At 35.5% G+C, this 9,806-nt stretch overlaps 1 long non-coding RNA gene across 1 annotated transcript; it reads left to right on the plus strand.

The window, feature by feature from the left end:
* The first annotated feature begins 8,572 nt into the window (after positions 1-8,572).
* LOC149416334 (uncharacterized) lies at positions 8,573-9,006 on the plus strand. The gene is made up of 3 exons (XR_016303532.1): positions 8,573-8,643; positions 8,726-8,813; positions 8,897-9,006. It is a non-coding gene; the product is annotated as an uncharacterized LOC149416334 (long non-coding RNA).
* Positions 9,007-9,806: the final 800 nt, after the last annotated feature.

Below are 9,806 nucleotides of genomic sequence, written 5' to 3' on the forward strand. Positions count from 1 at the left end.
TCCTGTACATAAAGATGAATGTAAAAAAAATGTCCAAAATTATCGTCCAATCTCTATACTTCCAGCTATCTCTAAAATTTTTGAAAGTGTCATTAAAGAAAGACTATTGAAATATCTCGAACACAACAAAATTCTCACGTCAAAACAATATGGTTTCAGACGACGATCTAACACTAAATGTGCAGCCTTCGATTTTATATCAAATCTGCAGAAACATATAGATGACGGTGATTTTACGGCGGCAATATTTATTGATCTAAAGAAGGCGTTTGACACGGTGGATCATAACGTATTGATCGAAAAACTGAAGCATTTGGGTATTGTTGGTACACCTCTGGAGCTTTTCCGATCTTATTTATCAAATCGCTTTTCGGCAGTAGAATTTGGAGGAGAAATGAGTGAATTAGGTAAAATAACATGTGGAGTACTACAGGGATCAATTCTTGGACCGTTGCTATTCCTAATCTACGTGAATGACATAACAAAGTGGGGTATTAAAGGAACTATACAACTTTATGCTGACGATACGGTAATTTTTTACAATAAACTGAACCTAGCGGAGCTTGAAACGGAGATGAATGCTGATATTTCCCATCTCACAAACTGGTTGAGAATAAACAAACTAACTCTTAACGTAAAAAAAACCCATTATATACTTTTTGGTAACAAGAAAAATTTCAGCCTCGATATTAAAATTGGAGACAACTGCCTCGAAAAGAAAATGAACACAAAATATTTGGGTCTGATCGTAGATTCCCAACTCTCGTGGGATCTCCATATAAATCATATAAAAGAGAAAATTACCCCTATAACTGGTGTACTATATAGGCTTCAAGGATTACTACCCATTCATTTACTAACTTCAGTATACTATGCCATGGTACATTCACACCTTTCCTATCTCTGCTGTATCTGGGGTTTTGCCTCAAAGAAATTGATAGCTGACCTGCAGGTGGTTCAAAACTGAGCTCTCAGAAATGTGTTTGAACTTCCATGGGACACTCATGTTAGGGACATCTATTCAGTTTCTGGTATCCTTCCAATTACAATCCTTCCTAAATATGAAATCACAAGCACCATCCTACAAATTACCCAAAAATCAACTCACACCAACATCAAGCCACTTTACAATCAAGACATCCACAACCACAATACTCGAAATAACAATAAAATCCGCATTCCTCAAACACACACTACAAAATATGGGTTAAAATCACTGAACTATATTGCCTATACACTATATAATTCGCTTCCAGATATGTACAAACACACCCACCATAATAAAAAATTGCAAAGCAATGCTTTAAAAGAATATTTTTTAACTACATTTAAAAATGAAAATATGTAACTGTGTTGTCATTTCTTGTTGTATCTTATCCATGTTTTTTTTTTCTTTCTGTACTTGTTTTCTATTGTTGTTTGTTCTACTTAACGTGTCATTATTTTAATTTTTAATTTTTATGCTGTATAGAATGTGAAACTTATATTTGATATCAAAATACCGTTGTAAAATTGTTCCTACTACCTCCTACATATGAATTGTAAGTTCCTCCTGTCCTAAAATGAGTTCTGTTACTCATCGGGATTGCTCTAGCAAGAAATAAACACAATAAAAATAAAAAAAAACATTACAAAAATAAAATGTGGTTTCGCTTGGAATATCCTGTCAAAATAACGAAGTCGTAGCCAATCCACATATTTTAAAACCTTGAAGATATGACAACGGTTAAGAGAAACGTTATTTATCGTGGAAAAACTATATTTATACGTTTACAATGTTTACCGCCATTCCGCTTTTAACAAAATATCTGTTAACAATATGTTTTTTGTTGTGTTATTGTAATAAATGCCTTCTAAATACTAATCTAATAATCGGTAGACGTCAAATTGACAGTTTAAACATTCCACTGTGACAAAACGCCCAATGATTTCCTAACTAAACTGGAATAACGACAGCTACCAAATAAATAGCGATGAATATAAGAATGAGTACTTACTTTACCAATAACCATCACAGGCGTGGGATAGTATGTTTAACAGGAAGAAACGGCTCTCGGAGAAGTAAGCACTTGTTAATACTTGTCAAAAATATTTATAGGTTATGCATAGACAAGAATGAAGTCATAGACAATTATTATAATTTTCATGGCGACCAGATAACTCAAAGAAAAAAACATTTTCATCATGTGACTTTTGAACACATACATATTCATCATATGGTAATTAATAAGAACGGTTATTATTAAGAACGATCTTAAGGCCGAGTGTAGTTTTTTATTAATTTAAAATAATGATTATATTATTAAGCAAATCGATTATGATAGTGTTTTCAACAAGTAAAAATTTTTTTATGCATTTTTTAAATTAACATAGGCTTAGTAATTATCAAAATCAAATCGAAAATATGACCTTTTTCAGACCGTAATACGTGCGTTTTAAAAAATACTATTAAAGGCGGAATATCGTCAAAAAATACCTGAAGGGGTTTTCTTTAAATGTACGAAAAAAAAAACTAAAAAATATATAAAATAGGTTCGTAGTTTAATTTTTTCATAAACACTAATTGTACTTGTTTTTAAAATGCAGATTATAAAACTTTGGATACGTTTATTTAACAAAACTAAACGATAAATTATTGGTATTATATTTTTCCATTTTTGAAAGTTAATTTAATATTTTTTATACTACAATTTAAGAAAGAACACTTAGATTTTTAAATTCCTTTTAAAATAGGCCGTCTGCTGGCGCCTATTTGAAATTTTAAATACGGTAGAACATCGAACTAAAAGCTTCTTTTAAATATCCCAACAGATGGCGGCTATCATGGTTCGCTATCCACTCTTCCCATGTCCGCCAATATTCAACGTATACCTAAATCGGTTTCAGTTATTCAAGCCAAACGGCCACTGGCTTAGGTTATGCTATTCTGTACACTATACTGTAAAACTCTCGCCTCGAAGTTTGCGGGATCGAATATTGGGGTGGGCAAGTAAATTTTATTTGGTTAATTTGTGTTATTCACAATTAATGAATTAATATACGTATGGTATATGCGCGGTACGTTCCATAGTGAAAGATACTCTCAGTATCGCCTGGTGTAAGACCACCATTCAGAATTGAAACGTTGCTTGAAATGGCTTTAGCCGTGTTTGGTGACCAAATCTGAATAGCCAGGTAGATTCACTTATTCAATAAATAATACCCGTTCTGCGGTCTAAATTTAAATAATGATTTGTGGTCTTTCATCGGGGCGATACTGACAGTATCTAACGCTCTGGAAAATGCCGCAAATATAATACTTATGTACATTGTGAAATAACACAAATTATTAAAATAAAATGTAGGTTGGTACTCGTGCACGCCAAGATTGTAACCCGCGACGTCACGGAGGTCGTCATCCTGTTGAGTCGGGCCATATCTCGATATTTATTATTGTTTTTGTAAATTATTCTAAAAAAACATGAATGAAAAGACCAAACACAAATAACCTGACTGCCATATTTTGTGGCTAGAGTATTTTGAAAGTCTAAGCGAGCAAGCGTAATTGCTAGTGCCACGTGATTGTGGTGCAAGTGTGAGTCAACGCTCATAAAGGTCATCTGACGGTCAAACCCGGCGTGCGCAAATAAACTTTTATTTGTTTGTGTTATTTCACAATTGATACATTAAACATAATATAAAATGTGTTTGCAGCACGATCCAGAGTGAAATTTACTCTCAGTATCGCCCTGGTGTGAGACCACCATTCCGAATGGAAACGTTATTTCTAAGCTTTTGCCGTGTTTAGTGACCGGATATAAATAGCCAGGTACTTTTCTACATTTGTCTTCCCCATCTTCTTCCCCTTCCCAATACCTTCACCCTAGTACTCAGATTGGGGATGCCACAGTCTCGCTGTTCCAGACGGGAGCGGTTGAGACTCTTGTGCGGTATATAAAAAAATATATGTTTTATTTTTTTGACATCCAGAAACACACCAGACCTGACAACAAACTGTCTATTGAAAGTGAGAAGTTTGAATGAATATCTTGTTGCATCTTGTATACAAACGTACCTACTGGGCGCAGGCGTGCGACAATTTTTTTACACCGAAAATTTGTGGCTATAATCAACAATATTTTTTTATCCTTAGTAAAAATGTATCATTTCATAACGCGCCAGTTCGCTCCATTGCAGAGGGCGGTCGGACATTTTAAGGCCGGGATATCAATTTACCGTCCACTGTAAAACAACTTACTAAAATGTCCACCCGCGCAAGGCGCTTTTTAGTTCTGGGTGCTATGTGGCATTGTTGTAAATGAACTGAATGTTGCCAAATCTGGCGTTTTGCTTCACAAAGGACTGTTGAATACAAGCGAATTTTGGGCCCGATGGCGTTTCTGTGGGCCTTAGAAAACAATAATGTTATTTATAACGGTTATTGTTGACCGAGGTAGAACGAACACAGGTACTCTGTTTTTTGACCAGATGTAGGTATATTTTTTACAATGCGTGCATCTGACGGCCGGCGTAGTCCAGTGGTGAGGCTTTGGACTCCCATTCCGAAGGTCGCGGGCTCGAACCCGGTGTGCGCAAATAAAGAAGTATTAGCATTTATATCTGAACCTAGATATTTATTCTGGACCACAGAATCAATAAAATTTTATTTTGTTAAATGTATTTTGGTATTTAAAATTTTAAGTACTTAAAAAATTATTTAATTATATTATTTCATTTAATTCATTGTTATCTATTGAATTTAATGTGTTAATTATTGTGCATAAAACTATGTAAAACCAAATGCCAAAATGTTTTTAATAGAGATATACATAATTATGAAATTGGCACATACATCATCATTTATTTATTTTATTTATTTATTTATGTCTATTCTTGAATACACATTTTACAAATGAATACAGTGGTTTATATTGTAGTACAGAGAAAAAAGTACAGAAAAAAGGTATAAAAAATATAAAAAATAAAGAACATAGGTTGATATTTGTAAAACTGTGTGTGGGTGATGTTGTATGTTACGTGAACACCTCACTAGGAGAACCTGTGCTGAGGTGTTTACGTGTTTGTGATTAAGTGTGACAGGTGATCATACATGTCATAATATGGAAAATCAGGACTAAAGATATATGAAGAAATAATAATAATATAAGCGATTAGTCATAATAGACCCGATATAGTTTTACATGAAAAAATTAAAAAAATTAACTTATATCATTGATGTCGCTATACCAAATTCCTGTAATATTCAAAAATCTGTTAGCGAAAAAATAAGAAAATACACAGATTTAGGAAATGAAATAAAAAGAATTTGGCATTCTCAGACTATAAAAATATTACCATTCGTTATTTCGGCTACTGGCATTATACCTAGCTCTCTAATTAAAAATTTAGGCGTATTAGATCTTTCAAAAAAATTATATATAAAGATGCAAAAGTCGGTCATTTTGAATACATGTAGGATAACAAAAGATTTTTTAAATATTTATGTTGAGGAATCAGTAGGATTTATAGGCCCTGTTAGAAGTTCTACCGAGCCGAACCCTCTGATATGAAAATATCTGGAGTCGGTGAATTATTTTCCCATTTGATCTTTTGTGAGTTGACGTGTTGTTCTTGTATTGTTTTGTATTTATTTTTCTTATATAATGCACTTACATAATGTTGATTGACTAGATGATCATTTGTGGAAAAGTGAGTGGAAGGGTTTAGTTTTTCCTATGGGGAAGATTTAACCCGGACAACAAAATCGGAAGCATAAAAAAAAAAAAATGTCAGGCTTTCTGTAAAAATATTAAAATACATACAATTAAATTAAATGTTACCTTGTATATATTCGTTTATATTCTAATTAAATAAATAATACAAAAAAATAGTGCCATCTGGTAACTGAAATTCATAACTTTTATAACGAAGATTTACATTACCGCCATCTTACTGTTTTCAGGCAAAGGTTTTCAAAATAAATTCTAGTTAGAAAAAATATTGTTTTGGAAATGAACAACAGAGTTCGTGTGTGTCGAAAATAGTTGATGTACAATCAATATGTCAGGTATACAATCACTCTTAACTAAGAATAATGATTTAGTAAAAGCACATTTTTTGTTTAAGCACAATTTGCGAGTCATTCCACGCGAGTGGTACCAACTGCCAATATATAGGCGGAAAGCAAGTTTAGCTATAATGTATTTCAAAATAAGAACAATTTTATCGATAGCCCATTCCTCTTGGGATGCTATGATATCAAACGAACTTGCAAAGAATTTGGATGTAAGTGACTATTCTTTTTTTTATATATTAACTCCACACAGGAGGCCCTGAAGAAAATAATTTCCCTCAGGGCCTATGTCATCTTTGGGGATGCTGTGTGGAGGGTCTTTTTGTGGAGAGGAAGGAGTGAACATGGGTCTTGAAGAGTCCCATGTTGTAGAAGGGAGGAAACACAGATGCCGGCAGTTCGTTCCACAGCCGAGCTGTAGAACTTAAGAACGAATCGTAGAAGCGACCCGTTCTCATGTGACAAATGTCAACCGTGTACAAATTTTGGGCGCGCGTTTGGCGTGTATCTCGACTACGCACCGGTGCCGAAGGGATCAATGACGCTAGTTCCTCAGAGCATCTTCCATTGTAATACCGATAGAACAAGGACAGCATACCTACCTGACGCCTGTGCTCTAAAGATTGCAGTCCATTTGTTAAGATTGGGGAATCTATCAAACGGACCCCCCGTTTTTGCACAGAGTCAAGGGTTTTTTTCAGGTATTTTGGGGCTCCGGACCAGAGATTGTTGCCAAATTCAACAGTAGGGCGCACTTGCGATTTGTCTCTACAAATACCTATCTCTACCCGCAGATACTTTAATAGTTAGTACACAACTGCTGACCCTCTGGTTAGCAGTTGTGTACTATTAAAGTATCTGCGGGCCCTGTACAGTACGCCCAGCTTCTGAGAGGCCAACTTTACTCTGGCTTCGATGGAGCCCCCGTACCTGAGCTGGTCACTTATAGTTACACCAAGCATATCAATGGAAGGCCTGTTCGGAAGATTGCTTCCGTTGAAGGAGACTAGATTATCATTTGGATCCCTTTTAGACGTAATCAGACAGGATTGGGTCTTTGAAAAATTAAATTCGACGAGATTATTTTTACCCCAGGAGGAAATACTCTTGAGATAACTGTCCATTCTCTGCTTCATAGCCCTCCGAGCCGTTGGAGTTTTTGTGCCCTTTGGGGGCTTGTCAAACAAAAAGCTATCATGAACTGTACTGTCATCCGCGTAACAATGAATCGGTGCACATGTCAAAAGGTCATTGATGTGCAAAAAAACAAAGTCGGAGACAGAACCGATCCCTGTGGGACGCCAGCATTATGAAGTGTGAGGAAGAGGTGAAACTGTCAGCAACCGCCTGAATCTACCTATCCCTTAAAAAGTCAGCAATCCACGTACACAGGGATGCGGGAAGTCCGTAAGAACGCAATTTGTTGACAAGTCCTCGTTGCCAGACCCGGAAAAGGCCTTGGATATGTCTAGTGCGACCGTTTGGGTCTCACCGTGAAGTTCCAGGCACCGCCCCCAAACATGCGTCACTATAACTGACTTCAATCTTCGAAATGGCGTCTTGGAAATTACCGTTAATTTTTTATCGGAGCATAACCGATGCTTAGCTTTTCTTTCTGTTACACAAGTCGCTATGGTAGAGAGCGAGAGATCAAACTACAATTTTTGCTGTGAGCCAATGAGATGTGAACTTTCAGCCACAACAGCTTTGTCTTTAATAATTTGGGTAAAGGATAACTCCTCCCATCAGGGTTACAAGGTCAAACGGCAGTTGTACGCCCCTGGACTAAGGCCTAGGGCAAATACAGAACGGCGAGTAAAGCGCGCAGCCCGTGCGACGGCGAGGCTAGGAACTGCGGGCGGGAACTTTTTTGTGTCGTATTATTACAAAAATAACAGATTCTAGTTATATACAGTAAAGTTACATACTTTATTAAAGAAGATTTCATAAATGCACATGATTAAACTGATCCAGAATACTTTATAATGAGACTGAAAAAAACTCAAAGATATTAAAAAAAAACAATTAAGTACATTATTTTGATGTTTTAGATACAAAGACAACTTTTTATAAGAAGCGTCAAATGGAATTCTGAAGAAAAAAAAATCGGCCCACACTAATGAATAATCACAGTAACGGGCTTTTTCACCAAACTAAAGTTAACTATAACTACGTGTCACTTAAGTATATGCATACGATAAACATGCTCATAAACCCGCGTGCGTTCCACCACAGAAAGCAATGTGCCATATAGCCATACGGCAACAGCGCTTTTATAACGTCTAGTGCAACGCTTGTCTAAAATTCCGTTGTTTCTATGGTATCACAAAAACCGTCGAAACGTCAACAGAGTGGTTCATTTATAACAATTTATAACGTCATCACAAACAGACAACGTTCCCGCGATTCGGCTTGTTTTTGTTTACAAAACTATCAAGTAAGTTCAACAGGTTTTGGTTTTGTTTTTTATTTATTATTATGTGATTTTAGTTAAACTTATAGATTTGTCTTATTTTCCAGTATACACAAACGTCAATATAAACAGACAAAGTTCCCGCGATTTGGCGTGTTTTTGTTTAAAAAACCATAAAGTAAGTTCAACAGGTTTTGTTAATTTTTTTATTTATTATTATGTGATTTTCGTTAATCTTATAGATTTGTCTTATTTTCCAGTATACACAAACGTCAATATAAACATACAACGTTCCCGCCATTCGGCTTGTTTTTGTTTAAAAAAAATATATAAACTACACACTGTAAAGTAAGTTCAGCAGTTTTTGGCTATGTTTTATTGATCATTATGTGATTTTAGTTGAACTTTAGATTAGACTGTCTATTTTCCAGAATAAACGTGATCGAAGTTGAAATTTTACCAAAGAGGAATGTGAAATGCTGGTAAACATTGTTCACCAGTATAAGCATATTATTGAAAATAAAACCAGCAATGGAACTACATGGAAGGAGAAGGAGGCGGCCTGGAAAGCTGTCGCCGATAAATTTCATTCTTCTGGATCAGGTATTATAATAATAACCCGTTATTTCTTGTGGTAATTAAGTTGAAATCAAGTTCTATTTATATTTTTTTACATATTAAGTGTGCAGCGGATTTTCACAAATTTATTGTAGATTTTTCCATTAATTATTCATTCATCTGCAGCCTTCAGGTCATCCAAGACCTTAAGTGTCAAATTTGAGGGAATTAAGAGGTTAGTGAGGCAGAAGAGCGCCCTCATCAGGAGGGACCTGTACCAGACTGGTGGGGGGGCAGCAACATAATAAAAAATAAGATAAAATAGAACAAGTGGGTGGATGTATAACAGAAAACTTAACTAAACTAATCACATAGCAACATTATTGTTTAACAAAGGGGTGAAATAATCCAAGATTAGATTTCTCCTCGGACCATTATTAATTTCATCATGCTTTTGAATGATTCGATCCTCTATCTCGTCAGGTTCATGTTCTATTTCTAACTGAAAAGGTTCATCGTTCATCTCCACAGCTACATTGTGCAACATAGCACATGCCACTACAATAGCTGTAGCGCGTTCCATGGATAATGTTATGCGCCTCCGCAGTACAGGGAATCTACTCTTTAGAACCCCAAAACACCTTTCTACAACATTTCTGCTGCGTATTTGGGATTCATTATACAGGTTTTCTGCTGGTGTATTTGTTCGTGCCAGAGGTGTGAACAAATAAGTCTTACTTTGATAGCCGCTGTCACCCAACAGAATACTGTTATTGAATTGGC

Source organism: Hesperophylax consimilis, chromosome 17 (assembly GCF_061612785.1).
Source record: "Hesperophylax consimilis isolate HC1 chromosome 17, BYU_Hcon_1.0, whole genome shotgun sequence".
Lineage (NCBI taxonomy): Eukaryota > Metazoa > Arthropoda > Insecta > Trichoptera > Limnephilidae > Hesperophylax > Hesperophylax consimilis.